Raw genomic sequence first — 18646 nt, 5'->3', positions numbered from 1 at the left:
GGGTCTGAGAAAAATCACACAATGGCATTTAGTTCTGCTCGGTGGCATTTTTTTCTGTCTGTGTCTTTTGAGGGACAACACCCACAAAGTGTGATTAAAAGAATGAAGAAATAGCTTCATACATGTTGAGCTTGTAAATTAAGAGAGTTAATGCTAAAAAATGCTATAATTAGCTTAAGCAAGATTTAAAGGGTTTTTAATTGATCTTTGTAGATTTATATTTAGAAAAAACCTGAAAACAAAATTTTCTTTAGGCCAATTCCCAAATGAGCCATTGTACTAAGTAAGAATGTGAAAATGAGTTTTTATGGTGATAGTCCCAATTTGATACCTGTGAACATATATGTATGTAATGATTTCCTATTGTATTATGAGTTAACAAAGCCAGAATTGCTTTTATACTAGTATAGCATTTAAAATGTCTGTTTAGCTAAAGAAAAAGAAAGTGACACTGTAATTTTCATCTGGTAACTTTTTGGCAATCCAGTGGTCCAACTCAGGGGCTGAATTCCCTTCTCTAATGCTTTCATTAGCTATAAGGACCTTTTCCATTTTCTTTATAAATCTTTTTAATAGAATATACATACCCACATTTGACCCAAAAATGCCTTTTGGAAAAGGAAGCCTACACCGGTTCTGTGTAGGCTATTTCAGAGTCTTCTGTATTGGTCAAGGTTACTGTTTTTAAGGTAAGCGAACACCTTTATACCAGATGGTTTCTGTTGAAATCAGAAAGGAGGGTATCATTTTACCTACCTAGGCATTTGGGAGTCTTTCCTTCCAGAAGTCAGTTGTTCTCTTAGCATCCCAATTATCATCAATCAACTGATGGTAAGAGTATCCAATGCAATCCTGCATACAAAGCACATAGGAGGGGTCCAGTGATGTCCTCTTTCAGTTTGAATCTAGATAGTAATGCCCAAGAAGAAAGGTGAGAATAATTATTCAGAGACTTGTCTTTAAGAATCCTTAATAGGATAATCTAAATTTAATAACACCATAGAGGGAGAGAAAGCACAAATGTGTGATTTGTATGATACAAAGAGGATGGTAACAGAGAGTTTACATATTGCTAAAACGAGTGCAATGAAATATATATATATATCAAACCTTTATAGAAATATGGAAATAGAATGGAAAACACAAGTAAAATAGTCACGGAGGCTAATGAATGTGGTTGGAGTAAGTGGCAAATCTTGATTTAATATGAAACATAATAAAACATTGAATGAGCTCTGCATGGGACTCAGGTTATCAGATTTTTAATTCAGAGACATTGCATCCTTTTTTGTATGTAATTATGGAATGAGAGTCTCTGCTTTTCAGTTGTTTGCTTGTGTGGCTTTACTTCTAAGTTAGTGCAATGATTTCATGACATGGGCCTTTGAAAACCCTTCTTGATGAAATGCCATATGACCGTGCATTTAGTTCAAATTCTGTGATTGTGAACTGTTGTGGATTAGCTTAGTACAAGTTTGAATGTATTTGTCATGAAAACAGTAGAAACAGTCCCAGAATATGCCACTTGGGTTCTGGGGATTTTGTTTTTCATAAATAATGACAAATTTCAAAGTAAATGACTTTGCCCATTTCTGTAGCAATCTCATCCTATTTTCCCGTTCACTTACCAAAGTATAAGAGATGACAAGCTTCCTTTGACAAGGTTTTAATTAGTTTCCATATGTGATACTTTTTATACCATGTGGTCCTGAAATTTTCTTTTTGTATGGAAAAAAAGTCCACTTAAACTCTTTTAATTATTTACCTGCATCCGATCTGATATTCCCTAAACAGATGGCTTTGACTTTTTTTTTTCTTGTTCATGTTTCAGGTATTTTTTAAAGCTTTGTTCTCACTCCAGCAAGTCAGGAGGTTTCGTTTGCTTTCTGAGGAACTCTACTGAAGAAAAAAGTAAATGACCAAACAGACCAAACAGAGGTCAACAGAAGGATTTTCTACAGTTAAATTCAATTACAGGCAATGACGGAAAAGAATACAAAATTGCCTTTCTGAAGGGAGAGTGAATGTTGCCCTCTGGTTCCTGACAGTACCGAACACGTAGAGCCTTTTTAAAATGAACTAAAATTTGACATCTTGTTTTTCCTTTTTCCTTTACCGTGGGATCCAAGTGGGAAGCAAAGACTGCTCTTGGGTTTGTGCTCTGTGTCAGTTCTAAAGTTGGAGTAATCAGTGCCCAGTTTGGATAAGGTCAGATTGCTTTCCTAGGTAACTGAGTCAAGAGTGATTTGCTTTAACATAGTTTAATCTCTGCAGTTCTTACAGAGTACATGCTAGCCACTGTCCTTGGGGAGTCAAGAGATAGTCACCTGACTTGCCTTCTTTTCCTTGGTCCAGACTGGTCTTGTCCGTGGTGGAGAACTGCAACCAGCAACTGTCAGGGAACATGATTTCAATCCTCCCAGAATGTATAATCCTCTGTTCCTACAGGATCCCCTTATATTCTTTGTCCACCTGGGAACATCTCTATTGCCACCCCATCCCATTCCCTCATTGCAGCCATATTAATCTCCAAAACATTGCATTTTGAAGTCACAGTATGAACACTTTTTTATTCTTACCTATCTTTACCTGACTTCTTGTACAATAATGGATGTAAGCCTGTGTCCTCAACTAGAGTTTAGAATATTCTACACACTGTGCAAAGCATATACTCAGAAAGCTCTATCCAGGGTCAATGACTTTCCAATGGGTTTCCCATCTCATCTGTATCACTCCCTCATCTCATATTATTATCTCCAGTATCTTTCACACTTGTTACTTTCTGGCTTCTTCACTGTTCTTCAGCTTTAGTGGATACGGATATGTAGCATCACCTGAAAATTTGATATGCGTTACTGTTTAATTGATGTCATCTGTCTCAGATTCTTTCCTTGTTGCTGTGATAAAATACCCTAAACTATGCTACTTAAGTGAAAAAGTGTTTCTCTGGTTCATAATCCCAGGTTATGATTTATTTCAGGAAGTCAGGTGTAGGAACTTGAAGTAGTTGGTTATATGATGTAATTTCAAGAGCAGAGAGGGATAAATTAATACATGTATGGAAGTATTCAGTTTGCTTTCTCTACTCTTATGAGCCATGATCTTCTGCTCAGGGAAACGTGATACCCATAGTAGGTGAATCTTCCTAATAATTACCCACAGACAAACCCTGGGGCCAAACCAATCTAGATAATTGCATGTTAGACCTTTTTCTAGATTGTGTCAAGTTGTCGGTCCTAATGTTAATACATCATTTTATTTGCTCTGGCATCTATTTCAAGTCTTCACTGGGTTCTTTTAGCCTTATGACTAGGAAAAGGCATTGCCTCCTAGTTTATGCATAATTTGATGTCCTTCATCTCTCTTATCCCAGGCCCTGGTAAAGAGCAGCTTTCTGTTTACTTCTGCTAAAGATGCATCTTGTTGCCTTCCAGAGCCAGATTCCCATCTTCCTTATGACTCATTGTCCTTTCAGAATTCTTGATCCATGTATTTGTGCTACATCTGCCTCTACTTCCTAGGTTAAAGATAAGCTCAAAAATATCCTTGATAAAACATTTACTAAGGTATATATTTTTGTTTGTTTTGCTTTATGGTGTGGCATGTTGAACTCTGGTCCTTACACATAGGCAACTCCACCATAGAACTATGTCTTTCTAGCTCCCAAGATACACATTGGAAGAATGTACAATGGATTGGTCTTTTCAAAAAATCTAGCTCCTGTTTTTCTAAACTTTAAAAATCAAACTACTTGAAATGTTCAGGAACATGTGGTGTCTTTCAAATCACAGATGCATTACTCAGCCTCTGAAATCTGCTTCCTGCTTAGACACATCGTTGAATGTCTTTAACAGTAGAAGAAGCCTCCACCTGTTCCTAGCTTGCTTTCTCTATCTTGCCACTAGGTTCTACCTGTTAATTTGCTTAGTTTTCAGTCTTTATTCACTTTCAAGTTTTGTGTGATGCTTGGCCTTCACAGGTCTGGTTCTCTGTGATAGTGGAGACATAACCTACCCTTGGTACTGAGATTTTCACCCAACAGCCTAATGCCTCCTAGGAGAGTTCCTTCATATCTACAAAGGTTGTTTTCCTTTAAGTTCAGCTGCTGTCTTACAGCTCTTCCACAGGCTTTTTACAGACTTGTGAGACAACCAAGGACAGGCATTATGTAAGACAACATTTTTTACAGAGGGTATACAGTGGACTGTGAAGCTCTACCTTCACCCATTCCAAATAAGTCCTAATTGGTCTCATGTAGCCAAGGAGATACTGACAAATCATTTACCAGGTCGAATACAGAATGGAAATATCTCACCACTTCTATCCATTCTTTTATTAAAAATCAACATTGGGTACAATGGTATATATGGGAGACATTATCCCATTTAGGCCTCTCTCATGCATAGACCGTTCCCTTGAGTCTTCTATCATCTCCCATCACTATGTATGCATCCATCAACCCTGAGGGTCTCACTGCAAATAGTCTGCATTTCTAAGCTTGGTTCTGATTCAAGAGAGTCACACTGACCTGCTGTTACAGCCAGAAACTTGGTTCCCACAGGCTGCAGGCCAGCACTGTGGCCCATGCCTTTTCATCCGCTATGTGGGGACTGATGAAAGGGCGCTTGTCTGGGCAAACCATTTCCAACTCTAGTATGCTTTACACAGTATACTCTGGGGGATAATTGCCCACTCCTAAGTCAAGCTAAATCCTTTTTATATGTATTAGTTTATCATTTAGGTCTCCTGTAAACTGTTGCTCAGGCTTTAAAGCCTTCCAGCAGCTCACCAACACAGCATTTGACTGTTACTCTTTCCCCTGGGCATTCTGGCTTGACACAAATCTTGACAGGTTTGTCTCTGAATAACTGGAACAGATACCCTTGTCTTCTTGTTCTTTCTTTCAGCTCCATCCATGACTCTTTTAGCACCTATGAACCCTATTTATATCTTGATTTCTATCATTCACATCTTCCATAGCCTACCCTAATTCATAAAAGGTGATAAACCACCACAGAGCTCAGTAAAACCATTAAAACCCTGTATCAGCTGTTAAATGCATGTTGATAAAGCCTTTTAAGTTTCCTGTAAACATATTCCAACCTGGCCTGATAAGCTATATGTAACAGACACTTAAGAAATCATAACCAATTTCTATAATGCTTATAGAAATTTAATGCTTAAATTTCCTCTATTATCTTTCAGTCTCTGATATTCATTGGACCCTCAGTTGACAATAACCAAGTGTCCCTAATGACTTCTATGAGCCAGACCACCAAGGGTAGAATTACATCATATTTCCTCCAGTTATGTAGACTTTCTCTCAAGGTGGAATTAGTTTCTCTACTACCACAGTGTTCAGACTGATCCCATCTGTCTTTACATCTCACAACATCGTGAGCAAGGCTTTAACAGGTTCTTCCATTCCTTATTTAAAGACTTTCCCAATTCAATCAGTTGAGAGACAGAACACTCTCTGGCTATTATAGTCTCTTACATTTATACGTTCCCTCTCTGCTTACTGAACCATGGATTCTCCCTTCATCAGTATGGATCTGAGGGCATCTTTTACCCCTTTTACCTTGTTCTCTTCTTCCTCATTACTTGACTCTTTCTATGGGTATCAGTTTTTTAGATCTTAGCCTCATAGCGTAGCTGATGACTTTTTAGCATATATTCAACTTGTATTCTATTTTTCTTTGAAGCTGCTAGCTGTAACCAATGATGAGCCAACACCGCCATCTCACCCCCTATTACAATCTCCTTACCAAATCAGAGGCAAATGTGGAAGCTAGAAACAAACCTCATTTGCATGTCTTATTGTTGACAACAAAAGCCATGCAATGGATTCCATAGCCTGCTTAAGAGTCCATCCCATGCATGTTACTTTTTAGAATGCAGTACATTCTTTAAGCCATCAGCTGGATTGGAGGCATCCCTGTGCTCACAAAGTCAGTCTGCCTTGCCAAGGAAATATGCCATGTCAAATGAAATAGAGGAAGATGGTCATCCTGGGGTTCCCTCTAAAGATGTTCTACTTGCAGGCAGCTTGACCTAGGTTGCATTCCAATCATGTATCTTATGAAGCCTGCAATCACCACTACAAAAAGGAGGTACACCATCTATATCACGGGAGGCAGGTAGCCGTAATGGAATTTCCCCTGTGGATGTCCCACACTCACACAGTTCAGCCTCAGCTGCATGTCTCAGCACCTTTTACAAGGCCATGCACTACTCCTCTCTAAGGAGTCATCTGTTCTTTGGGCACGTACTTGCTCAACAACTCTATTGTGTGAAACTTTTCCTGTAGATACGTGAACACATGTCTCCTCACCCGAGATACAGAACTAACAACAGATCTAAATAATACCACCAAACTAGAACTTGCTGAACCAATGAATTTATTGGGGTTATTTACAAGAGTATGGGTAACTCACAGCCAGCTTGGATAATGACACATGAAAGCTGGGCTCCTGGAGCTCTCTGCCTGCCTAGCAGGCAGATCAAAAAGTCAGAGTGTTTTCTCCTCCCAGTACATCCTGAGTATAAATCCTTTTGGAGGGAGGGGCTTTGAGAATCTAGTAAGGTTCAGGGATTTCCTAAAACTTGTGAATTGTTTATTTCCTGCATCTGAGATTCCCTTCAGGACTGTCTGAGTCTTAGCGAGCTTCCCCTCCAGGTTGGAATGTTTCCATTTGGAGGAGGTGATTGCTGCACAACACAAGTGCACCTTTTTCAAGTACTTCCAAGTTCACTTTTCTGGTACTCTGTACATTTCCCCCTTCATAGCCTTTCCCAGGTTCTTGTTTTCAAAAGGTAAATCCTAAGTTATTCAAAGTTTATACTTTTTAGGTCGATCTACCTTCTTATAAGTTCGCCCCCACCTCCAGATTCCCAAGTAACAACTTGATCACCTACAGATATCCTATAGATACTCAAATGTAAATTCATCAAGTACTCATTTGAATGTGTTTACAAATACACTCTTAAGTTATATCTTTATGTTGGCAATACCATAGCTAAAGTGTGTTATTTATTTTTGCCTCCTTTGTTCATCTGTTCTTCCTGTAGTGTATCCTGTTTCTTCTCATGTCCTGTCCTTTCCCTTCTTCATGCTCCTACATACATTGTTTACATGATTACACCTTTGTCAGCCCTTGTAGTCAGCTATTAGCAATTAATATCACTCTAATCTTCATTTCACTCACCCTTCACATTTCTCTTTATTATCTTAACCTTTGTTTCTGTATCAACAGTGGTAACTGTAGCTAACATAGAGAAATAAATATTTAAATTTGAGTAGATCACATAATAAAAATGAAATTATAGCTTACATAAAGCAGGGAGATGATTCCAGGTAGGTAAGAGTCGTTTTGAATCAGCTTCATGTAGTTATTCATGGGCTCAGTATGACAGAGTCTCAGACATCAGAACCACTAGGCTCTCAAAGTTGCCTTAGGACTCAGTACTCAACTGATGGGATGCTTATTAAATGGCCTATGGGAGGTCATGAGGTACCAAGCTCACAAGGGCTGGCATGATAGCATCTTTATCTTCCCATAAAGTAGTACTCATACTCACGTACCTCACATCACCCACACAGTTCTGCAAAGTCATTCCATTGTTCTTCAATGACAGTGCTGTTCCATGCGTGAGAACAGCTCAATGACAACTATGTCAATTGTAAACCTATCTCAGCTCACAGTTCACTTTGAAAGACTTTTAATGTTGGTAATGAATTTAATTTTTTTAAACAAATATAGAAGTCTCCCACAGGTATGCAAGCTGAGGAATCACAAAAAGGGAAATGAGACATAACATAGTGGCCATACTTTTACACATTCTCCATTATTTGAGATTCTGACCCATGGTTCTTGACTCCAATTTTTGTCTTCCCTTCTTAGGGAGTCTGACACAAGGTATCGCATGCTACTTTGTGAGTAGCTTTCACATCTCTTGACTAGGATACCAAATGACTGAGGTGGAGCTTGTGCGTAATAGGCAAGTACTCTACCACTGAGCTATATTGTCAGCTTACGATTGATCTCAAGTGGAAAAAAACAGTACAGTAAACACAGAACTCACTGCAAGATATTGATCTTTTGTTGGGAACACTTTGCTTATGTTGTCAAACTAAGCCTAATGTAAACCTACTTATAGCTGTGAGTAAAAGCCCCAACAGAGGATTTTGAGCAGAATTTTGTGACTTATGTTCTATCTTAAGATATTTCTGTATATCTTAAGGTTAAAAGGGGGGAAGACATGGTTAAAATTGAGATGTAGGAGGCTGTTTGAATTGTTGATGTTAGAAATCAGCATTATGAGAACATAGGTAACACTAAGACCACCTTTATGGGGTGTCACATATATGGAACAATGCCTATATGGGATGCCTTTATAGGATGCAGGAATTTAGAGCCACAGGAAACGTTCTTAAAATCTCACTTTTCTGCAGCCCTGGTTTAACTTATTTCTAGGCATCACTGTAAGTCAAAATAATGGACATCAGGTGCTTTAGCAGCACTCTAAATATGTATAAACATTTATTTAATTTTCCTTGTATTATACATTTTCATAAGGTTTATATGGCAATTTCCTCTCATGTGTTAGAGTTATAAATGAACATCAATAATGATTTGCTTCATATTCAAACATATTTTCTTGCTAGCTCAAGAAAAATTGTGATTTATTCACAGGCTTTATTGATTTATAAAACAAACCAATTATTCTTTTCTTTAAATATCAGTTCATTTGTTACTAGTGAAATCAACAAATATACTTCATAGAATGTTCTTACACCTAAAGATACATCAAAGCAACATTATTGATTAAATTACAGTCAATAACATTGATCACTTAAATCACCCAAAATCTGAAAGCATGGTGTGGATCAGTCCTTTATTAAATACTTTAGCTTTTGAAAAGACAGGATTTCATAGAAGTTGAGCACATGTTCCCTGAAAGAAATATGTGGTTATAAAGCCTAACTCTACCTCAGGTGGGTGGGTATGAACTAGATATACAGTCCATGAAAGATGATTGTAGAAGATGCACAAGAATATTATTAAATAATAAGTTATTCTTATTTGGTAATTCTAATGCAAATTTGCCTTTTTTTGGAAACAAAACTTGTTGTGATTGTTATAAGTATCTATTGATCAATGCTTTCTGAAAATTTTAGCACAGTCATACTCTGTTCTAGCTCTGTCATCTTGGAGAAGTACGGGAAGAAGAAGAGAGTGTGGGCTGCCTAAGCAAGAACACTGCTAATACTAACAATTATGAAAATTCAATTGAGAATATTGAAAGACCCAAAATGCTGAAGCTCATTTTTTTGTCAGTATCTGCAGTTTTACAAAAATACAACCTAGAAAGTAGAACTTTCATTCTTCTTCTTGGAAGTGGAAAATAAAAATATTGATTGTTAAATAAAAAGCCCTCACATTTTTTTGAAGATGAAACACATTCTGGCAAGGGATTGCATGTATCATGTTGTTCACTTACATTTGGATAATAGGTATGTCAGAGTAAGTTTCAAATACAAAAATTGTTTTGATTGCTATATTTGAACACCAGCAATATGGCACCTCAAAGTTCCATCTTAATGCCCGGATAAGATACTGAAAATGTGCATTGGCAGGGATATACTCTTAAAGCTTGATTTCTTCAGCATGTCAAAGAGAACCTATAATTCAGAGATTATACTTTCTATGTAGTTTACCCAACACATGAAAAAATTCAAATTTTTTTTAAAAAGATAAATTGTAAGTGTTGATGCTGAAATAATTCTGTATTATTCAGAAGTGGTTCATTGGTGAAAGAATCGTGTCAAACAGATGTGTATGTCCTCTATCTCCTCACTTTCTATGATCTATTATACCAATTTTCTGATTAGATTTTTTTTGAGAAGGTGGGGTAGGAGATACAAAGGCAAATGGGCTTGTTGTCTTGCCTGGAGGTGCTACAGCAGGGAAGAGGAGCATCTCTACAGAGGTTGCTGCTTTAATAAAACTTCTCATTGACGACAGATGCATCAGATGGTGAGGTTACATTGGTATACTTCAGGACAGAGAAAAGCCATTTTAGGAAACCAAAAAGTATGAAAGCAGAAATCATGAAAAAATGATACTATTAAGGAAAAGTAGTCCAACTGGTATATGAGGATACCAAAGTGGGAGCTGTATGGGCTTAATGATTTTCAATGTCTACTCCAGGAAAGTGGGAAATCTTTTCCTTGGGTGGCAAAGTTGGAGAGATATTTAGTTAGGTTTTTCAATGGTATGTTTTCATTTTCCCTCGGGACAGCTGGAAACTATTAGAAGTTTTTGAGCTGATAGATTTGTATTAAGAAATCGTTACATCTGAGCACTACATTTGATTGATTGAAGAGGTAAATGACTAGGGGGGTCATTAGAGTTCAATAAAATGATTAGTTGCACTTATTTTAGATCCTAAACTAGAAGCATACCTATCCAACCAATGGAAACAAATTTATGTTTCTATGTATGTATCCCTTTAAATGACTGCTGTGTATTATTGAAATTCTAGCTTGATTTATTGAAATGTGGTAATTGAAAGTATTATACACACACACACACACACACACACACACACACACACACACAGAGAGAGAGAGAGAGAGAGAGAGAGAGAGAGAGAGAGAGAGAGAGAGAGAGAGAGAGATTGAGATTTTGAGGTCACGATATCGTGGCTCCAGTGGCTAGTTGAGGAAAAGTTACACAAGGTCAACAGGCAGGCAGTGTGCACACACTGAGCCAGCTACCACGTCAATGGCTTGCACGATTTGAGAGGTTTATGGTCAAAAAGGTTGTTGAGGAAACACTGTGTGATCAGTATCTACAGAAAACCTGGTGGAGCCAACACCTGCAAAACAGATGTCCCAAAGATCGCAACCTATCCTGTAAGGGCACTAGAGAGGGATAACCTTCCAGGATCACCCTGAATTGGTGCAAGAGATTCATGATCTAGACATAAACAACCAGTACCAATCATTCCTTACATAATGGTGTGGCAATTAATAGAGAGATCAGCTACCACCTGATTTCAGGTAGCTCTGGGTGCTACCTTGCTGAATTTGAGGTGTGGCAGGTGGGCATTTTACCAGAGTGAAGCAGGAAAGGAGCATGTTTATGGGGCTAAGGTTGTTCTCTGTAACCTGAATTCACAAAGAAGCAACAGAGGAGAAATTTTCTTTTAAAGAGTTAAATAGCCATTCAATCATACCCGTAATCATTCCCTTATTTTCAAATATTTTTCAACATTTTAATGTTATGTTGTAATTAACGTATCATTAGGCACAGCTTTCTATTGCAATAGTCCTTTGGAGTATGTTCTTTACTCCCTTTTTATTTTATTTTTCTCAGAGGAACACTGTTGGCAATGAGGGTTGGCCTTCCACTCTGGATCTTCCGTCTTTCTCTCTCAGGTGCTATGATTACAGGCATGTGCCATCATGTCTGGCTGCAACATTTGCTTCTGATGTATTATAATCTCTATGCTTTAGATATAAATATGAAATGGATTCTATAAATAATAGAAACCATCCATTTCTGAACATCTTTTATGAGATGAGTGTGGCTCCACACATTCAAGTTCATTCATGTTTTCAATATAAGAGGAATTAATTTGCTGCCTAGCCTCCTGAAATGAAATCACTAATGATTTCTCATGAGTCAAATGATTTATGATAGCACTGCCCATAGCGGAGCTTTCTCCAGTCACATTACTCAGTGAATCAGACTTTCACAATAAAGTCTTCCTCTGAGTTTACAAGGCACCAATATGATCTGGTTCATGATATCCTTCACTGGTCTGTGCAATCTTGGGAGTTGAATGAGCCAGGCAGGAATCATGAAATTGCTACTGCAGGATCATTCAATAGCTTATGGTGGGAGGTAATCATGAACATGGCCCAATGACTGTGATGATTTCTGATCTGCCATAATTTGACCACTGCCTATTCTTTACTGGCAGCACATGTACGTGCGTGCGCGCGCACACACACACACACACACACACACACACACACACACACACACACACACACGAAGGCAGAGCAGATGAATGTGGTGGCAGAAAGAACAAGGAGGGTTTTTAAAGGGTCCTTCTCCATTTATATCCACTGATTTCCCCAGGATCAAGAACGCATAGGTACCTTCACTCTTGTAAGTGAAGACAGGAAGATAATGGTGCTTCAGAAGTGCCTATGTTTTATTTATAGCTTCATAGCTATAGTGCTGTGGGATGTCTGTATGTCAAATGCTCTGATTGGTCAATAAATAAAACACTGATTGGCCAGTGGCCAGGCAGGAAGTATAGGTGGGACTAACAGAGAGGAGAATTGAGAGAACAGGAAAGTGGGAGGAGACACTGCCAGCCACTGCCATGACAAGCTGCATGTGAAGATGCCGGTAAGCCATGAGCCACGTGGCAAGGTATAGATTTATGTAAATGGATTAATTTAAGCAATAAGAACAGTTAGCAAGAAGCCTGCCACGGCCATACAGTTTGTAAACAATATAAGTCTCTGTGTTTACTTGGTTGGGTCTGAGCAGCTGTGAGACTGGCAGGTGACAGAGATTTATCCTGACTGTGGGCCAGGCAGGAAAACTCTAGCTACACTATAGGTATATTACAGATAGGTGTATTAACTGTCTGTTACGATCATGGCACATTCATATTGGTTGATATAGCAGGTCTTCCAAAGCAAGAGCTCATGCTATCAACTTTCACATGTTACATAGAAATGGGAGAGCAACATTTAAGTCATAGAGCACTATATTTCAAAGCCTTCATTCAGAGGCTCACACTCCAGTCTGTGCACAAGAAACATAATTGGAACTTGAATTATAGATGCTAGATTATATGTCTCAAAATTGAGATTCTGGGTCTGGGGTGGGGTTCCCCCAAATGGATGCTATACCAAAAGACATGTTAATGTCGATTGGGGGAAAGTTCATGCGGCTCAGCCCTACGCAAACAAGTACAGGTAACCAATGAATGCTGAGAGCAAGAGACATTGTAATTCCCAGTGAAGAGCACACCAATTGGTTACTTGATACTGAATGTCCAACCCTGAAAACATATACATATAAGTAACATTATACAGACATTGCAAGTTGTGTTTATGTATTAGGAACATATAATATAAATGCTCATATATTTGTATTTAGAAACAGATACATATATGCTTGTGTGTATGTATGTACACACATAATAATTAAAGAAGAGGCTATGAATTTGAGTAGGAGGTAATATATTGGAGGGTTTAGAAGAAGGAAAAGGAAGGGGAAAATGATATAATTATATTATAATCTCTAAAAATAAAAACATAAGAAAAGCCAAAAATTAAACAGTTTGATAGGAATATGCACCATTCTGGTTTTCTGTCTGTTGCTGTGGTAAAGCACTTGCAAAAGCTACTTACAGGGAGGAAAGGTTTGCTGCACTTAAACTTCCAGGTCACATCCCATAACTGAGAGACATCAGACCAGGAACTAAAGCCAGGAACTATGAAGAAACAGTGCTCTCTGGCTCTCTCACTTGCTTATGCTCAACCATCTTTTTTATATAGCCTGGGCTGGCCTAATCAGGACATGGCAACATGGAGAGCAGATGGCTCCTCCCACCAATCACCAATTAAGACAATCCCTACCAGACATGCCTGGAGGTCAACCTTATAAAGACTTTTACTCAATTCATACTATTTTTTCAGGAGATCTTAAGCTGTGCCAAGTTGATAGTTAATGATACCAAGGATGGCCACAAAGCCCAAATGGATAATTGTTGTCTATATGAATCCCACCCTGCTGCTTTTCTGTATTTTTATTTAAGAAAGAGAGGAAGCCACACTTTCAAAATTGCTTCCTGTTAAGGGTCTTGTGGAGTATGTACACTGTACCTGAAGGTTATGTATTACAGAACATTTCTACTCCTGTTTAACATTGCAACCATCTGCTATGCCCATAAACTTCATAAATATTTTACATTATTTAATAGGCACATACTAACACTGCAGGTAAATATGACTTACTAATAACAGAGGGAAATTTGCAACAATGGTACAAATAAGTAAAATACGGAAGTAGAAATTTTGTTTATTTATAGTCCCTACAAAATTCCCCCTTCCCCGATAGAAATAGTTTTGCCGTTCTTGACTGACTTATGTTAGCATTGTACTTCCATTGACATTAATGGCCTCATAAATTATAATTTATTAACATTATGCAAATAGAATCAGAGTTGTATATTCCTGGGATGAAGATTTTCCATCCTGAGTACATGTAAAACAGCTAGCATACTGGATATCTACTTAGTTATAAGCACTGCACTCAGCTCAGTCAGCTGTCTTAACTTGAGTCCTTACTATATGTTAGGCCTTTTGAGAAGGACCTTATTCTCATTTGGTCCTCCAAGCAATGGATAGGTGGGAGAAACAGGCTTCTTACCACAGTATAGATGGTGTAGCAGAGACCCAGAGAGGAAAGGCCAGTTGCTCAATACTGCACAGTACATGAACTATGCTCCTAAGTGAGGCCAGCACCTGAAACCACTTACCATTGGATCTTTATCTCGTGGCTAGCATGTTTTAGCTTGGAATCACAGGAAAACATCATACAATTTTTATGGTACAATGTAGTAAATAGCTAACAGAGTAAAAAGTTATTTTTATTATAAAACAACAAGTATCAGGTTCCTATTACTAAAACATTTGACTCATTTGTTGAGGATATGGAATTGGGGATTGAGAATAGGAGACCTTGGGGTATAGCTCTACTAAGAACTCTCTTCCATTAGCTTTACTCAGCTTCTTAATCTGAATAAACACCAGGGGAATGCATGGAACATCTACCTTAGTTTGGCTGGAAGAAATTATAATTCAAAAATACCTATTAAAAAACACTTAGCCGGTTGTTTCCTTCCTAGCAGCTGCTTCATAACTTCTGCTAATGCCATCATTAGTAAGAAATTTATCACATAATCAGGGCATGATATTTTTATATACCTTTCTTCATGGTAAGCTACAGGAAATAGGATAAACATATTGCATTTAAAAACTAAAATGGGAGAGCCTGCTACTATTATTCTGTTAAGTTAACAGAGTATTAAAATGACTCCTAATGACTTCTCACTGTGTCCTTAGACCAGTGTGTCACTCACATCCCATTGGAGATGCTTCTTCTTACAGTAGATGATGATTAACGCTGAGATCCACAACTGGAAAAGAGGCAGTGAATGCATGACTACAGAGTACTCAGTGCTAAACTGGACATTTATATCATGACCCTTATCCACAAGGCTCAGAGATCTTTGAGAAAGAAGGGGTAGAAAGATTGCAAGAGCCTGAGCATGTTTTCAAGAAAATACTGTTTTCCAGATGGAGCAGAACAACTGAACATATGAACTCAGCATGCACAAGATCTGCTAAACTCCAGACAAACAAAATCTCTGTACAGGGGGGATACTGAGGTGGGTAGGAAGTTCCATACCCAGCTGAGGGAAGAATGTCTTTTGATGACTACAGGGAGAAGAAGAATGCTTTTTTTTTTTTCTAAAATGGTGTTATTCTTGCTAGATCAATCATACTCCATGAGAGGACTCATACCTAAGAAATATTGGGCAACACAAATTAGACTTGATAGGTTTTTTTTAAAGAGAACACTTATGGAAGTGGGGAATTTCATATATCTATTACATGAAATTCTCAAAAAATAACAGTTAAAATGAGAAATACAGAAAAACCTGACGTCTTATATTAATAAACACAATGACAGTATTACATAGTCTAAATTTTTATACAGTAATAACAATTCTATGAACATTAGTTCCAAGTATAAGGAGCATGTTCACACATTCAGACTAAGATGATGCAGCACAAAATGGTTGTTGGGATCTGAGAAGTGAAGCTGCTGTGGGATGTCCTGTATGCTGTGAATATATGTTGCTATGATTGATTGGTAAATAGAATGCTGATTGGCCAGTAGCCAGGCAGGAAGGATAGTGTAGGCGGGACAAGGAGAGAGGAGAATGCTGGGTAGAAGAAGGCCGAGTCAGGAGTTGCCAGCCACCAATATGTAAGATGCTGGTAAGCCTCGAGCCACATGGCGAGGTATAGATTTATAGAAATGGGTTAATTTAAGATATAAGAACTAGATAGCAAGAAGCCTGCCACGGCCATACAGTTTATTTATAAGTAATATAAGTCTCTGTGTGTTTACTTGCGTCTGAGCGGCCACGGGAATGGCGGGTGAGGGAGAGATTTGTCCTGACCATGGGCCTGGCAGGACCAGGAAAACTTCAGCTACAGAAAGCTCCATGTGGAAAGGGTTGGTGATCTTGAATTTACTGGCTCAGAAGAGGCTGCTTTGACAATTTGCTTAATAGGTATATCCAAGTGTTTTTTACAAAATGCAGGAAAATGTGACAGCTTGATAAACCAACCTGCCTCCATCTTGGACTTGGAAAACAACTTATAATAAAAACAAGTTAGATTAATTCCTGTTTAGATTACATCTGTTCCTCAAGGACTAGGCTATGCGCCCCCCCCCCCAATGTAGTCCCAACGACAAGTGGTTCTGTACTGCCTGTTCCAGTAAATGGCAACCACGCTCTTGTTTCAAAAAGTTGTTATGACCACCTTGTTATGACCACGTCTTTGTTTCAGGAAGCTATTTTGATGAACTTGTACTTATGTTCTGCTCCTACAACCCTGTCTACTTACCCGCCAAATCTCCTGTTTGGAAACCTCCTACTTCTGAGCTTCAAAAACTCATACCCTGTCCAAGGCTGATCTCTTGAACCCTGTCTTAGTGAAGACAGATGAGTACATGAATAAAAAAAGCTTGCTTTAATTGGAGTTGGCCGTGTTTTGGGACTGTGGTCTTTCTTCTCGAATCTGTGGGAATAACACATTGTTTTAGCAATACTAATTGGCAAAATTGTTCTTCCAATGTTTATCATAAAGACTACAACTAATATACCAGACCTTTCAGAAATCATCTAATCCCAGGAAATGAAAATCAAAGTGAAACCTTTATGCCGCAGTTGGAATATTGTTAGCATTATGTTAGTTGTCCGTGGGGGTCCACAGAGGCTCCCTAGTAAGGCCTTACTTTAGGTCAGAAAGTCTGAGCTTGCTTTACTCAGCAGGGATGTGTAATAGGATGATTTGGCCAAAGGTATGGTTACCAGGTGTTTTGAAGGATCTACACACTTGATTGTATGTTGTGCTTTGATCTTGAAAGGGGAATGTCTTTGGCCTCTCCCTTTGCTAGTGTATAAAAAGCCCATCAGAAATAAACTCAAGGCTGCTGGATATTGGCCCAGAGCCATCCCAAAGCTATCCTGTGTCTCTGTCTTTTTCTCCATCTCCATTTACATTTCTACCTATTATTTTCCAATTCCTCACTCCCCCCTTCAAGGGACCCTTCAATAGGTCGGGGCTGAATCCAAACATTGGGTCGGGCCCCAACAGGTGTCTAGAAAACTGAAATAGTGAAGTTTTATATCAATAGACATTTTTGAGAAAACAATTTCTAGTCTTTGAAAAGCCAACAGAATTGACAAATTTTCAGCTATACACAAACCTATGGAAAAGAGTTTCGAAATTAAGAAAAAGGGTGTGAGACTCCTTCCTGTGGTTTGGAATTTCACTGAAGTGAGCTATGTAAGGGAAGATACCACTTCACAGAAGCAATCTTATACGTCATTTCTTAGATTTAGATTTTGCTTCAGTGTGGCAGGTGTCTTCTACAATGGCCACCACTAAACAGGAGGATTCCCCATGGAGCTACCGTACACCACATATCTGGTTGAGTGATTGATGAGTTTCATAAAAAAAAAATCATTGAATGAATTTTGGGATTAGGACAGAATTTTAAACAATTTCTGACATGGCTCTAATATGCTTCTTCCATATTCTGCTATGGATTTACATGACATTACATTTGTAGCACTGATGATTATAAAACCAAATATTTATATACTCTGAAAAGCATAATACTGTACACTCTAGGGCATTAAATATTCAGTCATGATTGAAGTCTTTATGTTAAAAACAACTAAGCACACATTACTATGCCAATTCGCTTTCATTTTAAATAAACAGCACATTTAAATAAAGGATTTTTGAAAAAATTTTAAACAATTTATTATTGCATAAAACTGATGACCTGACTGCTCCGTGGTATGGTGAAGAGGAATATTTTTATTGTAGATATGAGGGAGAGAACATTCAGAGGTATCTGGAAGAGTCCAGAGCGGAGAGAAAGAGAAGTAGGCTGGACATGGTCAGCAGAGTGGACCTGTCCATGAGAGCTGAAGGACAGGGAGATAAAGACAAAGAGTGTGAGCAAAATAAAGAGGGTGAAAGAGAAGGGACAGAGTCAAAATAGCGGGGTTATAAGAATGCACAGCTGGGAGGAGGGAATCCCGTGAGTTAGAGACAGTTTAAATTAGGGGAAGAGGTGAGAAGAGCCTGGATGCCAGGATTACACTCTAGCATGGGTTCGAGGTGATGCTGAGGAAACTTGTGATGCTGAGGAAGCCTAGAGACCAGCATGAGCTTTGGTGTGCCCACAGGCACCAGAGACGGCGTCTTGTCCCTTCTGCCAGTGATAAGGGAATG

The sequence above is a fragment of the Peromyscus californicus genome, unplaced genomic scaffold (assembly GCF_007827085.1).
Source record: "Peromyscus californicus insignis strain IS unplaced genomic scaffold, ASM782708v3 Scaffold_24__1_contigs__length_46423439, whole genome shotgun sequence".
In the NCBI taxonomy this organism is placed as follows: domain Eukaryota; kingdom Metazoa; phylum Chordata; class Mammalia; order Rodentia; family Cricetidae; genus Peromyscus; species Peromyscus californicus.
Note: the sequence above shows the minus strand (reverse complement) of the source record.